The sequence below is a fragment of the Rhinolophus ferrumequinum genome, chromosome 2 (genome assembly GCF_004115265.2).
Source record: "Rhinolophus ferrumequinum isolate MPI-CBG mRhiFer1 chromosome 2, mRhiFer1_v1.p, whole genome shotgun sequence".
Lineage (NCBI taxonomy): Eukaryota > Metazoa > Chordata > Mammalia > Chiroptera > Rhinolophidae > Rhinolophus > Rhinolophus ferrumequinum.
Window position 1 is genome coordinate 57,683,964 of NC_046285.1, and position 24,724 is coordinate 57,708,687.

The 24,724-nt window shown below is 43.6% G+C and overlaps 1 protein-coding gene across 5 annotated transcripts in view; it reads right to left on the minus strand.

Annotated features, from left to right (window-relative positions):
* Positions 1–24,724, minus strand: part of LPP (LIM domain containing preferred translocation partner in lipoma) — a 656,883-nt gene that overhangs the window by 599,645 nt on the left and 32,514 nt on the right. For 3 of the 5 annotated variants that reach the window (XM_033123201.1, XM_033123175.1, XM_033123185.1), the window contains exon 2: positions 7,084–7,198. The gene's annotated coding sequence lies outside the window, so the exon portion shown is untranslated. Of the gene's footprint in view, positions 1–2,666; positions 2,745–3,262; positions 3,344–7,083; positions 7,199–24,724 lie in introns of those variants that run through there. The other 2 variants (XM_033123210.1, XM_033123220.1) reach the window with 2 other exon arrangements.

Below are 24,724 nucleotides of genomic sequence, written 5' to 3' on the forward strand. Positions count from 1 at the left end.
CAGATGAAAGAAACCTTACAGACTGCTGAAGGGCAAATGCCCAGTGCTGTGGCTAACACCCTGGGCTTCGGAGTCAGACATGGATCACTAATGCTTGCACTCAGAACCTGTAGGAGTTTGGCAAGTTTCCCCACTTCTCTAGACCTTACTTTTCTCAGGTAAAATGAGGATAATAACACCTGCCTTGGGGGAGTGCTGGGAGCATTGAAAGAGATAAATAATGCAGAGTGCCTTGTGTAGGGCTCAGCACGGTGAAATGTTCGCTGTCATCATCAACAACCCTATCTTCCAGGTGAGAAAACCGAGACTCAGAAAGGAGGATGTATCATTGCCCGAGCTAACCACTGAGTGAGCAGTGCCAAGTCAAAAACTCACATCTTTAGTCTCCATCCACTGCTCCGCAGACCAGCTGTTCTTAATTACAAAAATACCTGATATTATGTCACTGATTTACATATTTTGTCTTGTTCCACAGAAGGTCTTAAGTAGTACCTGGCAAAGATGCACACAGGTCATGACTTTTTTAAAAGTGAAAAAACTGGGGAGCGGGGAAGGAAAAGTAATGTGAAGGAAAGGGACAGGAGTTACAAAAAGCTCGAAGTCTCATACCATTTGCTTGAGGTGGGCTTCAAATTTGGCTCTGAGACTCTCAAAGGCCAATACAAAACAAAGGAAAATACCTGTGTACAGTCCTGTGGAACACTTGGTTATTGAAATGTCACAGCCATGTGTGAGGAGGTAGCACTATCCAGTTAAGAATCACCCTGGTTTTTCACACACTTGTCAGCTAAAATCCAGCCTCTGTTCATTCCTGATCACAAGCTCTCTGAAGCTCCATACTAACGGTGTGACTTTAGGCAATTTACTTAACCCTTTGAAGCCTCAGGGTCTTCCTCTATAAAAAGAAGGTTAAAAAAAAGTAATACTCGTACCTAAAGGGATTTTAAAAAATAAATGAAGTATATACATACAAGGGAATGTTATTCAGCCTTAAAACGGACGGAAATTCTGGCGTATGCTACACCATAGATGAAACTTGAAGACATTATGCTAAGTGAAATAAACCAGTCAGAAAAGGATCAACACTGTATAAATCCACCTATGTGAGATACGTAGAGTAGTCAAACTCATACATAAAGAAGGTAGAATGGCGGTTGTCAGGGGCTGGCGGGAAGGGAGAATGAGGAGTTAATATTTAAATGGGTACAGAGTTTCAGTTTTGTAGGTGAACACAGTTCTGGAGATTAGTTGCACAACACGTGACTGTACTTAACAGTACTGAGCTGTACACCTAAAATGGTTAAAATGGTAAATGCTATAGTATGTGTATTTTACCAAAATTAAAAATAACTTTCTTAAATTGTATGTATACATGGGTAGCTGTGGTAGTGACTCTACGATTTAGGTCACGTGCTTAGCCCCATGTTTGGCACCGGGAAGCAATCAATTCCTACCCGTTCTCCTTATTAACAGGAATAATGTTTGTTCACACTGATACCACCACCCCTAATGTCTGAGTGCCCCTGTCCATCAGCACCACAGCAGGAAAACATCCCAAGCCTTCCAGCTTCAAGGCAGCCTGCTCCCACCTGGAGAGCAGGGCCTCCAATCCCCACCCAGCCACAGGCCACGGAGGAGGAGACAGGTTGCATGCAGGTACCTGGAAGATGTGGTCAAGACCTGCCTCCCCAGGACCTCAGAACAACTTACAAAGCTTCTTCCCCGCCCTGCAACACTGAGCGGAACAAATGTAGGTCTCAGAGCACTTTCTCTTCTCCATTAAATCTGCTACCTAATGCCACTGGCATCAAAGTGCTTCCCCGAAACACATCTCCATTGTCCTCTCTGCGTTGGAGAAAAGGGCCCCACGTTGATCAGAAACTGAACTGACCACAAAGAGTTATTCATTATGGCATCTGGTGGACTGTAACGAGGTAGTGAGCTTCTTAGTATCTCTCAAATGCTGCCACGGCATCAAAGAAGGAGAGGGAGGGAGGGAGAGAGAGAGAGAGAGAGAGAGAGAGAGAGAGAGAGAGAGAGAGAGAGAGAGAGAGTTTAAAATCTATTCGAATCAGAGCTCACCTTTGAATGGGAGAGAATAATACTCCAGAATTCTTGCTGCTTCAAAAATAGGGATAGAGGCTTAGATGGAAAGGCCTGCTCAATTTCTTTCAAGTCCCGTGCATAATTTCCACTGCCATGGATGAAACTGAAATAAAGGGCTCTGCTATTCAGTTCTGCCTTTTGGACAAGCTATCATCCCCTTTCAGAAAAGATAAAGATACAGGCAGCAAAGCAGATCAGAAGGCAGCAGCTCACATTCAAACAACATTCACATAACCAACAGCAGAAAAAAGGCAAGTAGTAGAAATCAAAAAAGGAAAAAAAAAAAAAAAGTAAAATTTTAAAAACCAGCAAATTCAGACATCTAAACCCATGTAACACGACAGCGATCTGAACTGGGAGAACATGGTTCTAGTTGTCAGTTTCTCACGATTGGAACAGAAAGTGTGGGCAATTGGGGCATCTCAGAGTCCCAATCTCTTCATCTGCAAAATAGGCACACTCTCTGCCTTTGCCTGAAAGGGCAGCTTAAGTGTAGTGGAAGAAGGACTGAGGTGAGAGTGAGAAGATACGTGTTCTAATCCCACCTCATTAGCACATACCTGCAAAGCAAGCTAGCTGTGCCCTCTGGGGCTCCACGGGCCCTCGTCACGCTGTAAAATGAGACAGATCAACTGAATAGTCTCTTCCCAGCACTGTCAGTCCATCAAATCTACACAAGGTCCTGCACACCAGGTATTTATTCCAGACTGTGGATGCTGTGCAAATGCTCTATCACAACATCTGACGTACTCTTAAGTCCAACATAACTCTGCTTCTCAAGCTAAAACTATCCCTGGCTAAGTAAGCATCCCCAAACACCCTTTCGGGCTTGTTGCTTTAGCCTTAGCAATCAGACAGACAACACTCCAAAATTACCTCCCTACCTAACTCAAGCTAGGCCTCAGGTGGGAGGAAATAGCTCTCTAATTTTTTTTATACACAAATAGAATTTTTCCTTAGGCAGAATCCATCTCCAAATCCCACTGTGAGGAGTACTCTCCTGGGAAAGCAGCTGTCCACACCCCAAATTAAAGCAGTCACAGCTCCCAGTAACAAGTCCCATCACCGGGCAAGCGAGCCAGCTGTCAGGGCTGTAAACTCAGGCAGGGTCTGAGAGCAGAAATGCCATTTGCTCAGGCAATAATGATGTACTCACGCGACGTCAGGTCTCACAGGCAGCTGGCCCTCCGCTGGCTCTCACTCCCTCTCACACACCCTGAGTCCCACTGCAAGGAGGTGATCCTGAGGCCAGAGGGGAACAGCACTGCGACATGCTCTCCTCAGCTTCCAGAACAAGGGGCAAAGGAATGGAGGGGGAGGGGTGGGGGCGGGGGAGGGGGGAGGGGAGCGACTTTGTTTCTGGAAACAAGAATTCAAATCCTGCTTCTCCTAAGCCCTGAGTCACCTCCTTCTCTTCCAATAGATCAGTGTGGTGGGTAAACATTTCCATAAATGGAAAAGCAGGCTAGAGGATGTCAGAAAAATCACCCTTCTCTTCTCTGGCACTTGAAGAACATGCCCCACTTATAAGAGAATTCCTAACTCGAAGTAAATGTTTAACCCCAAAAGAAGTGGAGTCTAAACTGTTCCACATGCTGTCCTGTTACAGAAAAATCTCACTCCCCCACCCCCACACCCAAACAAGGAAGTGACTGGTTTGAAAGGCTGTACATTCACCTTAGGAATGCGGCCATCCAGAATGCAACTACATGTAGGAAGTCAACCTATTAGTTTGGGGTAGGGGGAGGAATTGGGGGGAATTCACCTGAAGAAGTCACCAAGAATCAAGTCTGTACTTCTTCTAATGGCAGGTGAGTCATATAATAATCCCCACCCCCAGACCCCAATCCCTGACTCCCCTCCTGGGAACTTAGTTTTGCATGAGTTCTTCTTCATAGGACAGACGTCAGGCAGGAAGACCCAGAATAAAACCAGATTTTCAAGAGAAACTTGGTGGGGAAGGGTGGGAAGGTAGAATGCCCATTTTAAGTTGTAAGATTGATTCTAATCCGAAGTTCCTGAGTAGTGCTCAATAACTAGGATCAGTGAAGTTGGTTAGGAACGAATCTGGTCTAAAATGACTCCAGACTGAATCAGAGGAGGAGAAAGGAGAGAGAGATGAGACACTGGGGAAAACGGTGGTACAGGGAAAGACAAGTCTGCTCTGAGAAGGGAATCTGTATCTTGGTTTCCTAGTGGTGCTATTTCTTAGCACGATCGTGCTCCACTGTTGGCTATAAAGGTTTTCATAGGTCAGAAGAGCCATTTATCAGACTCATTGCCCACTTCGTGGCTTTTGGGACTGCATCACGAAACTGCTTGTTCTAATCCCCAGTGAATCTTCCAGCAATTACCAGCACTGGTCAGGAAGCAAGGGGACCCAAGCCCTGAGCCACGATCAGTCACTCCTTAAGATTTTGGACAAATCAATTCTCCTCTTGTAGCTTATATCGTCTCTTCTATAAATACGATAGGTAGTCCAAAATTGTCCAACTATGTGCCATAAAACCAGCTTCTACTTGTTCTAGACAAATAGTCATGGCCCATTTATTTTGATTATTTGTTTTTGCAAGCATGCCACAATACCTGAAATATTGCAAAGATCACTTACTTATTGTATGTCTAATAAATGAACATAAATATAAGTGACTGCTAAATGAGGTAAGGAAACAGGATTAGAGAACCTTCCACTACATGCTAGAACCAGAACTCGGTACAGAATTCTTGCCACTGTAGTACTCCCAAGAGATCCCCGAGGCAGGCCTGAAGAGGGTAAAGGGATGGCCCATTTGAAACTGAGATGACTAGACCTACTATCAGACCCAGTACTTCTGTAGAAAGATTGTCATCCAGTTAGGAGCTCAAAGTCCCTTCCAATATTGCAACAGGAACATTTCATCAGAGGAAACAGATATTGCATGAAAAATAGATGCCTAGGGATGGCCTAGGGACTCTGAAGACCAAGAAAGGAGCTACAGGAATAGGTATGAAAACTAGAGTGATCAAGTCTGTTTCTACCCTCTATTTTGCAAGTAGCATTTGGAGATCAGTTTCCACATCCACAAAGGCGCCCTTCATTCCTTAATGTGTGTGTGTCTCTCTTCCTGTTGCCCGCTAGGAACCACTGGCTCTGGGATCTCAAGAGGAGCAAAGACCATAAAGGCCATTGAGCCCATGCCCACCCCCATTTATGAATCCCCCCATGGAATGCCTGAGGTCTCCAAAGAGGTGGAGATCATTACCTCCTGCAGCGGCAAATTTCATCTTTCCAACAGAAAGTTCTTCCTTATATGGAAAGAAAATCTGGCTCCCTGGCTTTCAACCTCCTGCTTCCCAGTCTGCATCTGAGAACCATACAAACAACCTATGTCTGTCTCATTGGTTTGGAATTTTTGTAGGTGAACATGGATATAAAAATGAAGCTATCCAAGATCTTTGCCCTCAGTTACTCTGGCTGTTTCCCAAACATATCACATTGCTAGCTCCGAGTGCATTTGTTACCAACTTGAAACCCATCCTTTTTGGGTTTTCCAATAAGTGTTTCTGCCGAGCAACCCATTCTGCCTATGTGATGCTGAGCTTGTGGATTCACAAGATGTACCCCATTAAATTCCAGTCACGAGAAACGGGAGAAGTTAGGCCTTCCAGACCAATTCTTCATCCACCTCTAGCCCGTTGACCATGAGACAGTCACGGGCGCACATCCCATCCCAGCTCCTTACTCCTGCTCTCTGGTCCTGCCATACCGAAACCTGTCTCCAGGAGACAAGGCTGTTCCAAGGAACATGAGGAGAGAGAGCTCTGTAGGAAAAGAGGGCCTTGTCAACACGAGTGCTCCCAGCAGCCTTCAGGCAGGACAGCGGGGCCACTCTGCTGATCACAGGGCTGATAGCTCATGACCCCTGACGACTCCAGCACCATCTCTGACCTGTTGTCATTACAAAAAGTGGGGGAAAATGTTCTTTTCTGCCACAGTTCTAATGGCACTATTTGGATTCACGGTAAATGCTTTACCATTTAGCACATGCTTTCCCAGGTAGTCTAATTTCATCCCTATTGGCAATTTCCCCTGGAGTTGGTCTTATAACCAATGGAGTCCTAGGCAAACTGAGGCTCAGAAAGGTTAAGTATATTGCCAAGGTCAAAGCAAGAGTAAATAGTAAAAATACCAAAAAACAAAAAACACTGGTTTAGGAGTTAGACTACTTGAGATTCCAGGGGCGATTCTTCTAGCTGTATGACCTCTGGACAACTGCTTAACTTTTCTAAACCTTGATTTCTACACTTAAAAACTAGAGATGAAAATAGCTCCTCTAACCACCTCTCAGAGCAGTTATGAGGATCAAATGAGATAATACGAGTGAAAGCCCTCTGTAAAAAGTGGACGGGCTCATTGTGTGATTACTTGTAAATGACTCTGCATTCCATTACAAATTCAGAAAGCAGTGAGGTCATTCTCAAGACAAAGAAACACTACGGCTCTGGGAATTAAAGGGTAATAATCTGATGTTCTACAGGGTTCTGTCTATATACCACTCACTCTTTCAGTTGAAGGTCAGCAGTAACTGTCAAATTTTCGACGGCCAAGTCACATATGTACACAGCAATGCTCAAGACAAGCGCCCCCTTTTCAACTACAAGCAAATGCCAGGCCAAAAGGAGGGAACAGTGATGGAAGTTTGGAAGGCCCCCTGAGATGCTCTGTTCCGGAAACGTGACCTGCAGTGTTTTCCTTGGAGAAGTTGTTAGAAACACAGGCTCCAGTCTCTCTGTAATATGCCCATGGGGACATAAACATACAGTAAGGAGCTCTTTACCAGAGAGCACTAAGGCAGCTCCCAAGCATGAATTAGGAAGGACACAGGATATTTCAAGTTGCAGATACCAAAGAGATAGGAATTCCAACCCATTAAACCTCCCAGGCCAACTCACAGAAGCTCAACCACAAATCCGGGCTCTCCAGGCCCATGTACATACCTCAGGTCCTGATGCAGGTCCCCTGGGAGCTAGAGGCACCCAAAGAGCTCGGAGAGTACAGGCGCTGGTCTGCCTTCCTTCAGACCACGCTAGTTGCCAGGATTCTCTTCAATATCTGCAAAGATCCAAGTCATCGATGTCATTTATGGAGGGGCCGGATCTTCCCCAGAAATCCACTCCCAAGATGGATGAGCACACAGCTCAGTGATGATTATTTTCTGCTTTGCATTTTGTCATCTGCTTCCTTGTGCTTAACATTGGAGAAAAGCACTACATTAATTTTTGACACAGATGTGTGAGCACCCACTAGGAGTGTGTGCCTGAATCCCCAGGGATACTACAGGAAAGGGCAGGGAGACACAGACAACTTCAAGGTTCAAGGAGCTCGCAAGCATAGAAGAAAGACTCTGACCATAATACAGGACAAGGCATGGCCAACGCCACGAGTTCAGACTTCAGCAGGGTCCCCCTCAAGGGGAGGGATGGGCTTCTGGACTACATATTAAAAGAGGGTGGGACTCGGAGTGGGAAAGATGAAGAAGCAAAGGCACACCAGGCCAAAGGAAAGATTTGAGTTCAGATAATGAAGAGCTATGTCCAAAGAACAGCAAACTTAGAGGTCGGCAGAAGGGTGGACCACAGATAACTTAGAAAAGTCAACTGAAGCCAAATACTGTAATTTGTTACAGGCTAAGGTGATTGGATTCTATTTTTCTAAAAACAATGTTTTTGCGAGAAGCAAAGCTCTAATCACACCATTGATCAGATTTTTAAAAATAGTCTCTTTGGCTGCCAATAAGAAAAGCAGTAACAGCTACGATTTAATGAGTGTTTCCTCCGAGCATTGTATTAAGCAGGTCGCATACACTGTCCCACTTAATGCCATCCACAACCCTGTGAGCTGGGCAGTCTCCCTCCCACAGTGCAGAGGAGGAGATGAAGGCTGAAAGAAAAAGTAAGTTGTGCCAATCCCAGAGATATAAGTGGAAGAGGCCTGGATTAACTAAGTCACAGTGCAAGCAACCCCTGGCAATTCTAGACTGTCCTCTCCAATTTCTAACATTCTTCCCCATTGCCCCGCCACTCCTTATCCCATCTCTTTGAGATGAAATCATCTTCTCGTAACTATCACACAGGATAACCATATGTAACAAACATAACTATCTCCAAAAATACTTGACAGAAGTCATCTGTTTTTGTCTCCCCACCAGCCCCTTGAAGTCAGGGACCTCACCTCTGCTCCTGGCACTGTGTACACAGTGGGCACTCACCAACCACCTGTATTCAGGTAGACGATATCTTTGATGGTGGGGCCAGGGAGATAACACACGACTGACTGTAATTTCCATTCTCTTCTGCACAGAAATGAGACTACTCTCAGTTAGGTGCCCAAAGTCCAAAGGGGAGACAGAGCCATGTTGAAACATACAGGTCCAGGGTCACGTACATGGGCAGCCTGAAGCTTCTGCAGCTACTCAGAGGCTGCCTGACCCTTGAATCTACAGCCAGACGCTCCAGAGTCCTCAGAAGGAGGTGGGCAGAATGCCCATCTCCTTGAAAAAGGGGAAAACCTCCAGGAACCCTCATAACTGTGATTTGTCTCTTAGTAAAAGGATGGACTGGGATCACACAGTGGTTTTTCAAACTTGTTTCCCCCGCCAACAGGAGAACTTTTCCTTTAAACGAAACACTTTGCAGATGCTCAGCTTGTAAAGGAAATAATACCAAGCCTGCTCAGGCGTGGGTCCAGAGCTCCCCTTCCCTCCTACTCTCCCACCACTTGTCACGTTCCCCCACAGAGCACCTCAACCCCAAGGCCACTCCTGGAGTCTCCCAGGCTCTGGGGAGCACAGCTTGAAAACCACCAGCCTTCTGAGCACTTCCTGGTACCTTCCAGCTTAGATTCCTGTAACCTCCAAGGCCCGAGATGTACCTGCTCTGCATTTTTACCAGTAAGATAGGCAATATATGGTGTAACCGGGAAGAAAGAGTTCTCAAACTAGAAAACTTAGATTATAATCTAAGATGATAATTTAATTATAATACATTACTATTATAATAATACAGGTCCTTAAATTTAGGACCTGTATTCTTACAAGCAAGTTATCTAAATCTCACTAAGCCTCAGTTGTCTCATCTGCAAAATGGGAAATAATACCGTTATCTACCAAATTAGATTTTATAAGAAGTAACTAATTTAATATGCATAAGTGGTTTAGCAAAATGCTACAATAAATACTGTATTATGATCACCCCATCTATAAATGTATCTATGTCCACAGATGGAAAAGTACTGTGTCCAGGGCAAAGAAGATGCTCAGTAAGTGACTGGGGCCTATTTCTTTCCTTCCTTGCTCTCAGGGACATCTTCAACCTGAACAAACAATATGACAGCAATAAAGAGCCAGAGGGAGAAACGCATTTTGTGTCCCAAATTCCCTACAGCTCATCTTTGAAAAATCTTACAGCTTGTCTCTGGAACCTTTGAAATTCATAGCCATCTTAAGGGTCCAAGGATGTCAACCAAGACCGTTCAAGGGTAGAGAACGTGAGTTTGAGAAAAGCAGTGATCCAGGTCACAGGCACAGGAGGGAGTGTTAGATTTGGCATCCCAGCTCCCGACCCGCTGAGTGGCCTGAGAAATCCCGTCTGCTCTCTGAGCCTCAATTTCCTTATCTGTGAAGCAGGGATGAGAACAGCCCCACCTCCCACCGCCTCATGATGCTGCAGAGAACCGAGGAGGTGATGGGTGAGAAAACTCTTGAAAGCTGCACAGCTCTTTAAAATATTATCATTTTCTTAACACCTCAAGTTAAAAAGCTGAACCACTGCAAAAAACAACTTAAGAATGTGCCCATTTTGGTTGTTCCCATGTTTTGGCTATTGTGTACAGTGTGCATAAATGTTTTCGAATTAGAGTTTTGGGTTTCTCCGGATAGATACCTAGGAGTGGAATTGCTGGGTCATAAAGTAATTCCATTTTCAGATTTTTGAGATACCTCCATACTCTTTTCCATAGTGGCTGCACCAATCTGTAATTCCACCAACAGTGCACAAGGGTTCCCTTTTCTCCACATCCGCGCCAGCACTTGTTGTTTGTTGATTTATTGATGATAGCCATTCTGACTGGGGTGAGGTGGTATTTCATTGTGGAGGACAGCATTAGGAACAGAGACAGTGGAAAGGTAATAGCTATAGGCGATGTCAGAGGCGTAGTAGATGGGGGAGCGGGTTATCACTGTGTGAGGGATATAAATGATAAATGTGTAACTATTACATTGTTTTGTACACCTGAAACTAATTCAAATAAATTAATTAAAATTAATTAATTAAAAAAAAAATGTGCCCAAAACTTGGGAATTACCTGGTCTTGAGGCCCCTGCTCCAACTGCAAGATGCCCTATCTCTTGCCTGACGTTTGCCCCAGGTTCCCTATACATCTTGAAGGTACTACCAGGTTAACTCCCATTTCATCACAGCTTGCCCAGCTGACCCCTCACCAGTGCTCTGAACTGCACGAAAAAGCATGTCCAACTGCCCTCAGGCCAGCACTCAGGGCCTCCAGGAAGGGTCCCAACCCATCTTTCCAGCCATGTCTCCCATTATTTTACTACATGAATCCCTGGCTCCAGGCAAGAGCGTAACCCCAATTCCTCACAACTCCAAAATTTGGCCATGCTTCCCCCAGCGCTGCGCCTCCAAATCTGAGCATAAAATCTCCTTACTGTGCAGTGGGGAAGGGGACATCTTGCGTGACTCTGTGATTGTGGTGTAGTCAGCAGTGTCTTCTGTGCCCCATCCTTTCCCTAAAGATGGTCCCACCAATTACTAGTCCATAAACATCCACCTCATGATAAGAAGTATTTCTGTACTTCTTTGTAGTCAGCAAAGCTTTCACGGTCCCCACCTTTTTGAATGCTTAATGTCAGCTATAACCATAACACCCATTCTACAGATGAGGTACCTGAGGGTGTATCATACAGTAAGAAGCTGAGCCAGCAGCCAAGTACAGGCCTTTGGCTCCAGAACCTATGCACACTACACTCTCCCTCAGTAGCAAAGTGCTATGTAAACCCTGCCACAGAAGGGGCCGGCCTCGGGGGCCAGCTCACTTCATGACCCTGGGCAAATCACTGTCCCTCTCCGAGCCACACAATGAGGTCTCTGGTGTCATCCCACACACCTATACAATGCTCTGTCTCTCCTGAAAGATTCCAGAAATGAAACCTTAAAGAGTAATTAACAAGATAATGCTTACATATGTGTTTGGTCAGTTCCACCCCGAGCTTTCCCTTCCAACCCCCAAAGGCTATCAGCTAAGAAGGAAGAGGGATTCACCCAAATGTCAAAAAGCCACCATGACTTTACAAGATGACACACGACTCCACGTGGCAGCATCACCATGCAGACGGGCAAGCCACTCCCCAACAACACCTGCAGTCATGGTCACAGCGCATGAAACTGGTCAGCCAATGGCTGGCTTGATTGGCAATTTTTAATAAGCTCAAGATAAAAGGGCATTAATGCGGACCGCACGGCAGGTACCTGACATGCCTCGTGGTCTCTGGGCTCCATGAGGGAGGGCAATGGAAGAATCCCTGTTTTCTTCAAGATACTTATTAGCTTCTCTCTTTGCTGTAGGTGACTAGAACTGTGGTCTGATCACAGAATTCTCGTTTGGATGTGGAGACTGTATCTGTATCTGGGTAGTAGGACACCATGCTCTCTCCAGGTATTCTCCTAAAGTCTAAATGCTGACTGCGGGACTCTCCCAAGACCACAGAACCCCAGATACAGCAAAAGTCAGGTACCAAAGAGGCTAACTCTTGTAAATAACTTGTCTGGGGCATTCATTCACTCAGAAAGCGTCACTGATGTCCACTTGATGCACAGCAAGAAGATGAGGCTATGTTTCTGCTTTCAAGGACCCTGGACCAATATCTCAAGTGGCTTCCCAATGGCAGAATAAGTCCTGGTGCTTTATATAAGATCAAGTTTCTCAACAACTCAGATTCAATCTTCTATTCCCACCATAAACTCCCTCCCACTGCCACTCAGCACACATTCTTTGCTTATTCAGACTGAACTCTTAGTTCACATTATTCCCTTACTTGACCTACTTCCCCTCCCTACCCCAAGACCCAATATAGATATCCTGTACATCCTTCAAGGTCAACAGTAGTTCCTAACAAGAACGAGAAAGGCAGTCATTTCCACAGTGTCTCATGTATTACAGGACATCGAGCATCTCTGGCCCTGACCACTACATGGCAATGGTACACTGGCCTCGAGCATGAAGACAATGAAAAAACACTTCACCACATTTGCAAATACCCCTAAGAGATGTTATTGCCCCAGTGGAGAATCACCCGACCACTGCCACCCTACATGAAACCTCCCTTGTTTCTCAATCCAGTCAGAATAATCTCTCTTCTCTGAATTTGCTCAGCCTGCTAGCTAGGATATCGGTCATGACCTTCCTTGTACTAGTCTTACTATGTGTTTAACTTACTCCCTTTCCAGTGAGGGCTCCCAATGGAAGAACCCAGGACCCCTCTGCCCACAGTGCCAAATCTAGCCCAATGTCAGGCTCATAGTAAATGTTTAATAAATATTTTTGAACAAATTGTGCAAACAGGACAACTGTCCAGGGCATGATTCTCAGGGGGAGATTAAGCTGAACTGGAATATTGTAAATCAACCACTGCTGTCAAAACTAAGAAGAACCCAATTCAGAAACTGAAATTGAGCAAATGGCCTGCTTTTATGGAATATCAAGCATATTAATGTTATATATTTTATGTAACTAAACAAATATTAAGTAGGATATCACACCTGATTATATTAAAGTATTATAATTAATTGTAGATGTTAAGTATTATGGGATAATAACCCTTAGGCATTTTTAAGTGAACGTGTTGGTGACAGACATATTCTCTCAATTGGTTCAATCAGAGTTTCTGCCCTCTACAGTGCCTTCTTGTACTACAGAAGCAGACTGCTAAACACTACATTTCCCATACTCCCTTGAAGTTAGTAAATTAGGTTCCAGCAATAAGACATACCTGTGTGAAACGTAGAAGGTGAACATGAAGCTAAATCATCCTGCAAGCAATATTGTGGAATCCTAAGAGTCAAAACGCCACTCCATTGGGCAATCCACTGTCCCGTCACCAACTCTGAGGATGTGGAGGAAAGTTGTAGGGCCCTCCGCAGTGACCTCCTAACGTCATCTTCCTTATCCTTGGACTTTGGCTATGGAATAAAGCCTTCAACTTAATAGCTCCAGACGTAGCCTCCTGGTTCCCATTGCTCCAGCTTTTCCAATAATTTTGTTAGCATCTTTTCCCCTGAATTAATCCCTTTCCACTTAAATTGTGTGGAATGTCTTTCCTACGTGTAAGCCTGACAGAGGCAAGAAGGAAAATAAAAAGCAACAGATCAATTAATTGATCATCCATTCCTCTATTTCTTGGTCTGCTCAAGTAAGACCTACGTCTGTGTATACCTAAGACCCTCTTCTGCCTCTATGAAGGGATGAAAATATCTCACTTTATTGCACTGAGCCCGACAGGCCTAAGACACCTAAGGGGCAGGTGACTTAAGCTCATCAGAACTACACAAACTAGCTCATGGTCAATATAAACTCTAATTCCTATAACATTAGGCATAATTCTCATTACTAACACAATTACTAACTCCTTCCTGAGAATTCTTGGCTTGACCTCTTTGTTTTCCAGATTTGCCACGGAACATTCCAGTACCTCAAAGGCATGCGGGCTACACACCCAGCCCATCTGCTCTGTGCAGCCCCACAGAGTCAGCCTCCAAAAATGACTGCTCCTGTCCTTGTTTCCTTCTGTGTAAAATAGAGTTATCAATAGTACTTTCCTCATAAGTTTGTACGGAGGATCAGCAGTGACTGGCACACAGTGATTACTTGCTAAGTGTCACCTAGAGTGTAAACCGAGGAACAATCTTAGGACATAGGTATAAGTCCTGATTTACAAGTGAGGAAACTGAGACTCAGAGAGGTTATGTAACTTGCCCAAGGTCAGATGGCTAGTAAGCAAGGGGTGGAGGCAGCACCCAAATCTATTTCCACGGCCTTCCACCAAATGCAAAGCTCTTGCTCTTCAGCATCCTGCTTGCTGACATACACAGCTAACGGAAAAATGTGTTAGACTGGAGGAGGAAAAACAGCCCAGATATAACAGAGCTGTACCTTGGGAGCTCTCTGGGCATCACAGGACGACAAGGCCAATGTCATAAGCCCTGCCCTTCAGCACAGTCAGCTCCTGTGTGTAAAATTAGCTCAGCTCTGCTCCAGTGCCGCCTGGAGCCCCAAGGCAAAACTCACCCTGGGCACAGCATGCCCTCACCTGACCCTCAGTCCCAGGAAGTCTCCCTCATGAACCTCATTAGGGCCTGGGTGACTCATTTTGCTCTTTCCTATCTCTGGCTGCTGAGGTCACCTCGTTGCTATCCAGAAAGGCAGTTCCAAAGGAGAAGTAAAGATGAAAATGTAAGCAACCGGTCTTCATTCCTTTCCTCCAGTGTGGCTGTCCCTCCAGTAGGTCCCGTAAGGATGGGGGGCCTACTGCCGTGCCAGCTGTGTCCTAGGAGAAACAGGCTCTGCTGAGTTAGATAACCCAGCTCAGGACCGAAGATAGACTATCCCAGATAAACTGCTTAGACCTCCTTCCTTCTTTTACTCTGGGAACAATGGTATTGATCAGAGGAGAGGCCTCCTCTACATTCTGAACACAGCACAATGACGATGACCATTGTGGTCTGTCCTGCATACTTCCACACCAATGCCACCAGACTAGAGGGCACATCTCAAACACAGTCTCACCTGAACCTTCCCTGCGCTCATCCCTACCTAGTTAGAATTTCCATCAGAAATCCCACAATGCCTTATTATACCCCTTATCATTTAGCATGTATTTGTTCAACATACACGTATATTTCTTGCATACCTAAGTTGGACTTGAGGATACAGAAGTGAAAGGAATGACTGTTGCCCTCAAGGAAATGCAACCAGCTTCAATAAACAGCTAGAAATGGGGGTGTGGAGACATCATGGGTCAGAGATGTATTCTAAGCAGAGGCAATATCAGAGCAAAGCCCTGAAAGGCACATGGGAGCTATCTTAATAAGCTACGGAGAGGAGCATGTTTTGACAAGGGACCAGTACGTGTTCAGTCATGGAGGCTACGGAGAATCCCATGCTTATTCTTGGAGCACAGGATCTGTCTCGGGGATGAGTGAGATAAAGGAGGAAACAGACAAGGGCCAAATTACAAAGAGTCTTCTATTTCATGCAAAGGATTGTGGATTTTACCCTGGATTTTACCCTGGGAAATCATTGAAGTGTTTTAAAAACAGAGATATGGCCTGAATGAATTTGCATTTTTGGAAAGTCACTCTGGAAGAAGAACAGAGACTGGAATAAAGGAAAGTGAGAATAGACAATGAAGGCCAGGTGAGAACTGATGAAATACAGCAGGGTCTGGACTGAGGCAAAACAGCGAAGGTAGAGGAGGGGTAGGTAGGTGTAGTTAGTGTAGTTGACTTGCTAAGATCTGAGGAGGATCAGATAAAAAGGTGAGGGAAAGGGAGGAGACATCCAGAATGAGTCCTATTTTTCCAGACTTAGGTGACTGAGTAAGATGGCTGTTGATTTCATTCGCCAAGGTGGCAAAACCGAAATACATACTGAGTCTCTTAAGAATTCTAATTGGAGTGTCCAAATGGTACTTACCTACATGGGTCTGGAGCTCAAGAGTTCCAAACCAAACCTAAACCCCTAGGAGTCATGAGCACAAAGAACATGGATGGCTGAAGATAAACCAACATTTATGGGATCTGAGGAGGAACAAAAGCCAGCACAGGAACCCTGAGGAGAGGCCAGAGACGTAGGAGAAGAATGAAGAAAGACAGGAAGTAAGAGTGGTCAACAGTGACAAAATCACAGAGGCCAGATCAAAGCAGTGCTAAAAATGAATGCCTTTGGCTCCCATAGACCTGGGCAAGAGCAGCTTCTGTCAGATTGAAACAGGCTAAGAAGCCAAAAGAAGGTGAGCAAGTAACTAAGTATAAAGGCAGAGAAGGAAAGAAGAGGGACGGCATGTTTTCGGAGAGGACATAGGGGTGCATATCTTCTACCAGACAAGCTTCAAGAGCCGAGCTGCCCAGTGGAAATATAATTCAAGCCATAAATGTAATGTCTCATTTCCTAGCAGCCACATTTTCCAAAAGCAAGAAGAAACAGGAGAAATAAATTTTACTAATATCTTTTCTTTAACCCAGTAGGTCCAAAATGGTATTTCAAAAGTAATGAACATAAAACTTATTAATAAGATAGTTTACGTTACTTTTTTGCACTAAGCCTTCTGAAATCTGGTGCGTATTTTATACTTACAACACATCTCAGTTCGAACTGGCTATATTTTCTTTCCCCAAGAGCCGCAAGTCATTCTGGTTTAACTTTGATCAATCAGGGCTCAGCATGGAAGCTGACCAACTGTACTTTTTTTTTTCTTTTTTTAATATGATGAAATTAATGGATAGGTGATAGATGGAAGAATAGACGAATGCATTGTCATTCCATTGTGAAAATTAGTGAATTCTCCATGGCTTCTTACCCTCTATCAACTATACTTTAAATTTGCAGCCTTGGGTCATACTGTGACTGCGGCCTTGGTATAGCTTAATATTAATACAAATAGTATAACCTCCATTCCCTCTAAATTTCCTCCTTTCCTTCAAAAATCACAAACAATGTTGTCAGTGTCTCTAATTTTCTGAGAGCAAAACAACACTGTCAAACACGAGTCAGAAGATCTGCCACTCACATTGATCTCAAGCAGGCCACTTTACCTCTCTGAGAATCGACTTTTCCTACCACAAAAATATAACCCCAACTCTGCATATCTCGTAGGCTCATTGTAAAATTCAAAATAGTGAAAACACTAAGTACTACCCAGAAGTAAGGTATCACCCAGAAGCCCCCCTATATTAAATACACACCACATGAGCTTATAATATTACCAACTTCAATCATGTCTATGTGCACACATACATAAACAAATAAAACTCTGCGTGACTACCTTAACATTTGTATTCTAATTTCCAACATCACTATTCTTCCCTCCTGGCTTCAAAAATCATAGACGTGGTCACTCTGGCTTTCCTAAGGAAAAACAACTAGGGGTTTCCCTGAATCAGAGTGCTCCGAGGTTTGTGAAACGGGACAAAGCTTACTTACAAAGTGCAGGCTAAAAAGTGCGGGGGCGAGACATGAACAAGCCTGGGAGATGGTGTGGGTAAGGGTTCCTTCACTCTTCTACAGTTGAAACACAGAAATCGCCCTGTATTGGCCAGACACCACTTATAATTTGATAGTGAAAAATATTCTCCACTCCATACAACTTCCAAGAGCTGAATGGCAGTGACTACTCGTTTTCATTCAGCTTTTTGAGCATGATACACAGAAATACTTTGGGGATTAGAAAGGTGTGAAGCTGAAATGAGGACTTCTTAGGGGCATAGTTGCCACGTGGAGAGAAAAGGAAAAAAAAAAAAAAAAGGATGATCAATGTGTCTGTTTAGCTGAACAGGTCACCATCAACAGATCTGATTTTTAAAAACTGTTCAAAACTCTGTAGCTCACATAACAAGTATGAAGTCCACTCACATATACCAGAGACAAAGGAGCTCATGCGATCTTCCAGCACCCCAATTTTAGCTGGGAAGAAACAAAAAGAAAAAGAAGAGAACGTGGCGGCCCTGAGTTGGGGATTCGGGGGGCCTTGCTCCTGGGGACAGAGTACATGAGTGGCACAGCAGAGCCTTAAAAATCTATGGGTCAAAATCCAAATTTTTGGCTATTTCCTTTTACGTGACCTCCAATTTTTTTTTAAGCCAAATTAAAAATCACCCACTGACTGACCCAACAAGATAAAGCTATTGATACACAAGTCGCAGACTACAACGCCAGGAAAAATTTTTAAATAGATAAAACTAAGCGGCAAACGTCCTTTAATCCAAACTCTGTTCTACCAATAAAAGATAAATGATTGTTCCACTTGTTATTTCCCAGCCACACATTTTCCAAGGCCAGTGAAGTTCTTGTGGCAAGGTAGCCATCACAACCAGTCTCCACCAGACCAAGCACACGAACGTGTCACCCTTCAGTGCCTGACCACACACAGTGGAAGTCAGACTTGTATCTCACTGGCCAGGTCTTAAAGAAAAACCAGAATGCACTAACATATCACAGCACGTAATATCGTAAATGGCAGTGCAGGGTAGAGCCAGTTTAGGAAATGTTGCTGTATTGTTCAACAAACACTTATAGGGCACTTGTTATATGCCCTACAATTTTCTAAGCACTTTACAAATATTAATTCTTTAACCTTTCCAATAGCCCCTATCAAGATTTGGGTTTTGACCAACAGGTACCATTATCATTATTCCCATTTTATAGATGAGGAAACTGAGGCATAGGTAGACAGAGAGCTAGGCAGTGGCGAAGCTGGGAACTGAATCTAGCCAATCTGGCACAAGGTCTGTGCTCTTAACCACCATGCTATGCTGTCTCTCAGTTGGTTTTGTTTTTCTTCCCTGTTTTAATTCTTAGGGGAGGAGTACCAAAACACAAACATTAACGTCTAGTAAGATATATGAAGGACACACAAACTGACACACTATCCTCAGCATGACTGACATAGTCTCTCCCTAAAGTTACAGGAGAGGCCAAATCGTAACCGGGAACCATGTTATTGATTTCCTCTGAGAAAGCCCTTTCACAAGACCAGAAATACACAGCAACCCTGTGACCAGCGTATTCTCTCTGTCAACGTCAAGAGGGCATCTTGCAAGAGTGAAAGTCAAGTCAAAGGCTCAGGCACAGCAGGACAGACAGACTGAGGCAGCCATCTCCCCATGAGTGGTCTTGCCGAGGGAAATCACGTGAGCCGAGGCTCCCTCTTTACTGAGTCCTGCCAACACTTGGAGCAAGGACTCAAACCCCCATTTTGTCGAAGAGGATACTGGTGTCTCCAGTTTTTGTTATAAGCCTACACTTCTATGCAGGAAAAGCACCCTATTCCTCATGGATGCAACTACAAACTCACGGGACACAGAGGCAGCACTGTGTAGGAATGGAACATTCAGGCTTTGCAGTCAGACACATCCTGTTCCTGCCTGCCATGGTGTGATGTGCAAGACACAGACTGAGTTCTGATTTCTTCACGAGCAAAGGATAAAAATCCCGACCTCATGCGGTTACTGAAGATTAGAGACAATGAGAACAAAGTGCCTAACACCTGGCACCCGGCAGTTATTATGTAAAAACAAAGGTAAAAATAAAAATCGCCTGCTCCCCCCAACTTGGGATCTTTTCCCTTCTCTTGTGGGAGGGATAAAATGGATAGGCCGCTCTTCCTCCTTTCTTCCCTGATATTTCAGTAGTACCACTGTGCTCATACTCAACTGAGTACAAAATCCCTGAAGCCCCAACGTTTCAATTGTCTAGTCAAGTTCTGTACTGTTTCACTCATTGGTGCCCTCACAGGTTCTCCCTTTTTCCTAGAAAGTCCTTTACCAAACTCCTGTTCATCTTACAAAACCCAACTCAAGCATCACTGACCCCATGAAGCCTTTCCAACCATCCCCTCCTCTGTGCCTTGTGTGTATATCAGTTATTACACTGATGACACTAAAAGATAAATGAATAACCTCATGCAAGGATGATATTCACCGGTACTCAGAGAAATGGCAAGACAGGTTGCTAAAATATTTAAACATTTCCTTGCCTATTGGAAAACAGCTTCTCTTTCAAGGCCCCCAAGTGTCCTCACACCACCCCAATTTTCCTAGTCCCCCCCTGAAACTCCCCTCAATCCAACAACGAAAAGGTTCTCCCAGCAAAGCTGGTGTCTCTTCAGTAGGATATTATACACAATTTCAATATCATCTATACATGGATAACTCAACTGCTAAACTGAATGCTGATATACGTGCTTTTTGGAACAGGACAGATACTAGTTCCTGGGTGGGATGCTCTTAAGGGCTAGAAGCACTTGCCTCCTCAGCATCCAGGTCTCTCCACCTAGGGCCAGCTCACGGCAAGTGCTGAACTGACTCATAGTGTCGCTGACGCCTCTCCCTCCTCAGCCACAGCCCGGCACACAGTAAGCCTTCAGTAAGTATTTGCTGCCCAACTGCCCTGCTCTGTGCAAATCTGAAGTCAGCCCCAGTCTCACTCCCACCTCCCCTCGCTATAGTAATGAACTATAGTAATGCAACCCACCTCCCTGAGCCCAGCTGCTACGCCCCTAGCCCATCCTCAGCCACTTCCAGTGACAGGACTAGAGGCCAGCCCTTTGCCCTACACCGCCAGCAATCCCCTGATGCTGACAATTCTGATCCAAAGTCTTCTGAGGAGGACATGGGGGTCCTCACTCTCCCCTCATTCTAGGAATAAGGAAAGAACCAAATGAAACAGGTTTCCTCAAAGCACACAAAAGGTAATGAATGAAGAAGTTATTCCTTTAAAAGTTAACCAAAGCCGTTACAAACACAAACACAACTCCTTGTATTTTTATAACCTATCAAGGGTCTAAAAACAGTTGCACAACAAAATGATTCACTCCCTCTTCACTCCTCATCCAGTGAAGTAGAAAGGACAGGGATTACTTCCCTCGATATTAATGATGGAGAGGTGACTTCTCCAAGTAACACAGTTGGTTCGTCTCATAGCCAGGGCTAAATTCTCACCTCAGGCATTGCAATCCAGGGCTGTGTGGTGTCCCTTGGGTCAACTATCTCATTCATGCACCAGCTTATGGACTAGGATGGAAAAACACAGCATGTAACTCGGTCACTTGCTGTCTCCTAACGCGTCTGTCGTCTCTTGAGCAGCACTTTCCAACCCTCTGGAAGGATGGATTTGTTTACTTTGCTGTCTGTCTCACTTTGTAGACTGCAAGCAATATGAGGCTGTGACTTTGCCTGTCCCCTTCATCACTATATTCCCAGCACCTAGAACACAGCACGCTTGACTGTGGAAAGAATTGGAGTCAGCCCCAACATTCACTCCCTCCACTCTCAGTTACCAGCAGCCTAATGGACAAATAATGAAACCTCTCCAAGCCCCAATCTCTTCATCCTTAAATCCAAATAATGTCACCTAGTCCCCAGTGTGTTTGGAAAGTTTAAAAAAAAAAAAAAGGAATATTCACCAGCGCGCAACACAAGATAAGTGGTCAATAAAGCCTGCTTCTCCCTTTCTCTACCAGGCCCCGGCTGTGCTTCCTTCATGCACCACCCATCCCCAAATGGCTCCTTCTCCTATCAATCACCCCTCCTTGCCTGTGATACTTAGAACCACAAAGATGCCCTTCCCCACCTCTGAACGTCAGCCCTTCCCACTGACCCCTTTCTGAGACAGGTGTCTACAAAGGGGACCGAGGCAGAGCTCACAACTACAGCCAACCACATTTTCACGTCTGCCGAGCTTTGACCTACTTCCCAGCCAGACCAAAGCAGGTGATGAGAGTAGTGACTCAGCAAAGTCTTTTTTTTTTTTCCAAGTCATCTTAAACATGGGACATAACCCAGAATTATGGGCTCACAGAGCTCAGAGCTGAAGGGTCTTCAAAGCCCAGGACATCAGGTCTAACTCCCTTATTTGACAGATGTGGAATCTGTGTGCTAGAGAATGGAAGTGTCTTAGCCAAAAACAAAACCCCAAATTCCCCAGAGACCAGAAACAACAACATGGTTCCAATTATATTCTAAGAAAGGGTCCTGGCTTGCCTACACTTCCTATCATCTCAGAAATGATTCCTTGTGTCTCAGAGCTTAGATTCTTCCTGATTCCATTCCAAGCAAACGTATTCTCTCCATTATTAAATATCCTGCATCTTTCTATATGATAGAAAGGTTTTCTAATTTCCAGTTCCACGAAGTACAGTTTACACACCTAGAAAAAAAATTGCAAATGTTTTAAATCATAAAACATTGCATAAGAAAAGAACAACGGGCTAGAAGAGAGGAGATACGTTGTCTAGACGTGGTTCTGCCATTAACTGCTTGCCTGACGTTGAGTGAGTACTTCTCCCCTGCAGGTCCCCTTTTTCCCACAGTAAAATGGGACTGTTGGACCATATCCTCTACAAGCTACTACCGGGTTTCCCCAAAATGAGATTGGGTCTTACATTAATTTTTGCTCCAAAACACACATTAGGGCTTATGTTCAGTGGATGTGATCCTGAACAATCGTGCTAGGGCTTATTTTCCGGGAAACACGGTACATGCTGTGCCTATGTACCTCACCATCACCTTCAATACTATTATCTCACTCACTATTCAAAATAATTAGACTGTGACTCATTTAGCTCATAATTTTTCCACAGTGCAACTGGGTGCATATTGTTTAGCATGTGATCAGTGTCCATCAATGAATTTAAAGCTTTTCAAAGACAAGGGTCCCATTTATGTCATTATATCACTCGGACTTTGTAAATACCATAGAGTAAATGTTGCCAAACTGATGAAGTTTTATAGTAATGCAATGCTGCAGGATGACAATAAAACAATAAGGCAGTCTTTTCATTATCTCACATTTAGGCTTCCCATGACTGAGGATTTCTTCACAGTGGTCCCTTTGTTCTAATAATCCTGCCATTCCTCAAATCCCTGCCTTATAAAGTACATGTAGAAGCAGCTGTAGATCTTATAGAATATTCTTAATGCAAGTACATCTTTGATTTTTGAGAATAATTTTGATTTTTCCAATAGTCTCTGAGAGATAATTCCAGGGAATAAGGAGGTAGATCCAGTTGGTGGTGATCATGTTGAATAACACTCGGCCAAAAAAATTATTACGTAAAGTTTTTTGGGTAATAAAGAACATCATGAGAATAAGTCACAGAGCCTCGGCTGACCCCAGAGGACTCATTTAAAGAGAGATACTCAGTGGATTTCTAGATAGTACCAGGTTTGCAGTAAGTCACACTATAGCTTCCTAAAGCTGCCAAGAAAACTCAAGGTGCTGATTCAGAAGTGGTACGTCTCTCCTGCTTCCTACCGCCTCTTTCCAAAAAAAAAAAAAAAAAAAAAAAATTTTTTGTAAGAAATGCCAGGCGATCCCTATTAGAATCCAAGCATAATCATCAGACTATGAAATGACATACATTTCCCAGTTTTCTTTCCCTACTAAGCATTCATAAAATAAATTAATGAAAAAGGCCTTATGCATTAAAATGTCCATAACAGTGCTATTTATAAGAGCAGATCATTGGCAATAATCCATATCAAAAAACATGTAAATGGTGAAATTTTAAAACAGTAATCCACTCAATGGACTATGAGAGTGGCCATTAAAAATACAAGAATTATAAAATAGTCTGGAAATGTGTATGAATATTCAATGGAGAAAAAAAGAGCAAACAAAACTGTCCATTAAGAATATGTATAAAAAAATATGGGTCGACAATATTTTAATAATATACCTTCTTTTGCATAATAATGATAACCAACAGCTAATGGCATGACTCAGGACTCCTCCAGGAGAGCCTGGACATATCTGGAGTTAGGATAAAGACACAGTGGTTTAAATAGAAGAAGGCAATCAGGAACTCCAGAAAAAAGACAAAAGACTGCATGAGAAATCATGAACCAAATTTGCAATCAGTCCAAAATAAAAATTAAAAAAAAAGTTGATGGGGCTTCAAGAAAAAAACACAGAATAGATTACAAGCAGGCAAGAGAACAATTACTTAGTGTTTATCCCCCAACCAAAAAATATATGTGTAACTTTAAATTAAAAAAAAACAAAACACGTTTTATATATATAAGCAAGAATCTCATTATCTAACTAAAACAAACAAAAATCTGTGATAATTGTAAACAATTAGAGGGTAATTAGAAGGATCTGTTAGATTTTGATGGTAAGGGAAAGTTCATTCCCCTGTAAGTGGCTGAAAGGTGGTGACCTCAGAACCCTAGAAAAGGAAATGAAACCACAGCACATGACTTAGCCCTGTATTGAGCAATATTTGCCTAGAAATCATAATGTAAATGTTGATTGTTTTCAGCTTTTGAAATCAACCCACAGACACAGCACAGGAGGCTCAGTTATGGTTATAAAACCTTATACAACTGCAGGTACACATGTGTCCATTATACATGCTGGAGATGCAGAAGGTAACATAAAAACATAACTCACAAATTATGAAACTCAGAAACTAAAGATATACGAACATTAGTTAGAAATATGACAATAACCACTAGAAGAATTAAAAACAAAAAGTGGTTACAAGTGGGGAATGGGACTAGAAGAGATGGACCAAGAAATTCTTGTCTGTTTTACTTTTTTTTTAATATAAATACTTTCGTGTTATTTGATTTTATTTTTACTATGGCATTTGTTTTTAACATCCTTTAAAATGTTTTAAAAAGAAGAAGAAAACATTTCAAAGGAAAACATAGCTGCAAATAGCATGACCCAGAGGTCACGAAAGTCAAATGTGAAGGGGTTTTTTGGGGGAAACCATCACAAAATGTCACTCTTATGGAGATCTCTAAGTACACAACGTGGTCCCCTTTTTAAAATACTTAGCCCCGT